This window comes from Nicotiana tabacum, chromosome 13 (assembly GCF_000715075.1).
Source record: "Nicotiana tabacum cultivar K326 chromosome 13, ASM71507v2, whole genome shotgun sequence".
Taxonomy (NCBI): domain Eukaryota; kingdom Viridiplantae; phylum Streptophyta; class Magnoliopsida; order Solanales; family Solanaceae; genus Nicotiana; species Nicotiana tabacum.
Genome location: NC_134092.1, coordinates 2,730,944 through 2,734,068, shown reverse-complemented (window position 1 = coordinate 2,734,068; position 3,125 = coordinate 2,730,944). Strand labels below are relative to the sequence as shown.

General features: G+C 38.6%; 1 non-coding gene across 1 annotated transcript; it reads right to left on the bottom strand.

The window, feature by feature from the left end:
• Positions 1–1,447: 1,447 nt before the first annotated feature.
• Positions 1,448–1,554, bottom strand: LOC142168451 (small nucleolar RNA R71). Its single transcript, XR_012698313.1, has one exon. It is a non-coding gene; the product is annotated as a small nucleolar RNA R71 (small nucleolar RNA).
• Between the last annotated feature and the right edge of the window lie 1,571 nt (positions 1,555–3,125).

The window sequence follows — 3,125 nt, the reverse complement described above, 5'->3', positions numbered from 1 at the left end:
ATTGCATCTATATTCACATGTTCATGTAATCGAGAGAGGCATAACTTGTGATATCTTTGCATTATCTTATTGGTTGAATTCATTAATTCTTCTTAGTAATCGAAAGAGGCTAGTTGAATTGTTGATTAAACCTAGTTAGGAGGATAATCAAGAGAGGTTCTCCTAAAGACCAATCCACTACGAAGTCGTGCATATATTCACTGAGCTTAATTTGTTCATATTGTGAGGTTGAGACTTAATTGAGAGAGGAGTTTCTACTAAACTTTTGAACTAATAATTGAGTGAATTCGATAGACTCACTGGAACATTAGAAGTGAATTAACTAGAGTTAACTCCCAGACATTTATCTTGCACCTAACCAATCAACCCCTATTTTCTCCCATTGATATCTTCCTTGCTTACTTTTGTCTCAATTGTTATTCGTCAATTAGCTTTAGATTCTCAGTAAATTTTAGTTTTTAATCACATAATTCTAAACTGTTGATTATCTTGGATAGCAATTTAGTACAAACTATGATAATATTGTTTAACTCAAATACCTGTGGATATGATATTATATTATACTATATTTGACTAGAGAGCATATTTTAAGTGTGCGTTTTGCGCTCGTCAAATTTTGGCATTGTTTCCAGGGATTGGCAATCAATAGTGTTTGAAATAGTTTGTAGTGCTAATTCAGGAATTTTTGTTTTATTTTATTTTATTTTATTTTCCCTTTTTACGGTTAGTGTTCTTTGAATGTGCGTAGGCTAAATGTGAGATTGGTGCATGACTCAATCTTCTGGGAAGGAAGTGCTACCATACAAACCAGAAATCGAGAAACAACTACGACAGCTGAGGAAGAGAAGAAATCTCCACGAGAATATAGTGAAGGTTGGGCAATCCTCAACCAAAGAAATTATGGCTGGAGATTATGATAATGTGGATTTGGCTGCAAGAGAGGCAGCCCAACAATGAGAAAAAGCTACCCGATATGCCGAGGAAGAAGCTCTTCGAAATGTACAACTTGTCTATAAAGAGGAGAGGGTTCGGAGAATTGCTCAAAATCAACCCTTGGGTACAGACTAATTCAGAATCATACCTCACGGGGCTGGGAGACCACTTGGTAATTATGCTAGACCAGTCTACAACCAAGGATTATCAAGTATTAGACCACCTCTAATTACAGTTAAAGCAAGGGTTGCTCCAAACTCTTCAAAATTATTGTGTTTGCATAGGGAAGATGAACGAAGATCCAAACACACATCTGATGGACTTCGAGGAGATTATGAACACCTTTCAATATAATGGTGTGTCACAAGATGTAGTGTACTTAAGGGCATTCCCCTTCACACTGAAAGATTATGCAAAGCAGTGACTTAGAAGCTTGCCCCAGGGATCAATTAGAACATGGGAGGAGATGACCAGAACATTTCTTGATAAATATTTCTCCTCAGCTAAGACGGGCAAGTTCAGAAGAGAAATCCATAACTTATGTCAGAAAGATAATGAAACTGTGTTTGAAGCTTGGGAGAGGTTTAAGGAATTAGTTCGAAAGTGTCAACATAGCGGAATTGAACTTTGGATGCAACTCCAAGATTTTTAGGATGGATTGATATCGGCCTCACGTAGAACATTAAGTAATGCAGCTGGAGAACCGTTGATGAAGAAAACTCCATAGGAGATAGTCACTATTCTAGATGAGTTATCTGAAGATGCAAATCAGTGGCCTTCTGAAAGTGCTGAAAGTAGAAGGTCAACTGGTGTTCACCAAGTTGATGCTAACATATCTGTACAGGTACAACTTGATGCAATAGAAAAGGAAATACTGAGGCTGACCTTAGCTTCGATACAGAGTGAACCTCATGCAACTTGTGATATATGTGGAAGAGGACACCGTACTCATGAGTGTCAAGCCTCAACCGAGGAACTGAATGCGATGGGGAATTATAATTTCAATGCAATGGGTCAGAAGCACCCCGGTTTATCATGGAGTTCACCTGGGAGTACTGCAAATGCATGGCAACAAAACAACCCTACATTTTAGGGAGAAGGAGCTCCAGGCTTCCAAAATCAGCAAAGGCAGCAGTTTCAGCCTCAACAGCCTATTCAGCCTGGTCTAGAGGATCTAATGAAGGCCTTCATTGTCAAGACGGATGAGAGGTTAGATGCTCACGTGGCAGCTATCAAAGAATTGGGCACTAGGTTTCGAAATTTGGAGAGACAAGTGGGACAGATAGAAACAATATTATCTGAGAAAGTCCCAGGTACTTTGCCAACTGATACTGAGAGAATCCCAAAGAAACAGTGAATGATATGACCTTGAGAAGAGGGCAAGTGTTGAAAGATCCCACTCCAATCCAAAAAGAGGTGGTACCTGAAAAAGAAATTGGGGAGCAGCTGAAAAATGAAGTTGATAAGAAGAAAAAAGGCAAGAAGGAAGCTGATAAAAAGAAGGAGGAAACATCAAGAAGGGAGGAATCTAATGAAGAGAGCAAGCACATTCCTGCTTTACCTTTTCCCCAAAAGTTGTATAGAGAAAAGTTGGACAAGTAGTTTGAGAGATTTCTAGACATGTTGAGACATGTTAATGTAAATTTTTCATTAACGGAAGTCCTGTCACAAATGATGGCTTATGCTAAATTCTTGAAGGAGATCCTGACAAAGAAGAGGAAGATAGAAGAGACATCAGTGGTCAAGCTCACAGAGCATTGCAACGCAATCTCGGAAAAAAAAACTCCCACAGAAGTGTGGAGATAAGAGAGTTTTACTATACCTTGCTCTTTAAGCTCTATTGATTTTGATAGGTCTTTATGTGATTCTGATGTATCAATTAATCTAATGTCTTTTGTCTATTTACAGGAAACTTGAGAAGGAGATTGGAGAGATAAGGTCTGTGCCAATATCTTTGCAGCTGGAAGACCAAATGACTTTAATACCCGAGGGGATAGTAGAAGATGTTTTAGTCCAGGTAGATAAGTTTGTATTTCCTGTAGATTTATCGTAGTGAATATGGAGGAGAACAAGGAGGTCCCTCTCATCTTAGGAAGACCATTCTTAGAAATGGTTAGAGCAATCTTAGATATACACGAGAGAATACTCATGCTTAGAGTGGGTGATGAGACTGTAACGTTTGAGGTGAATAT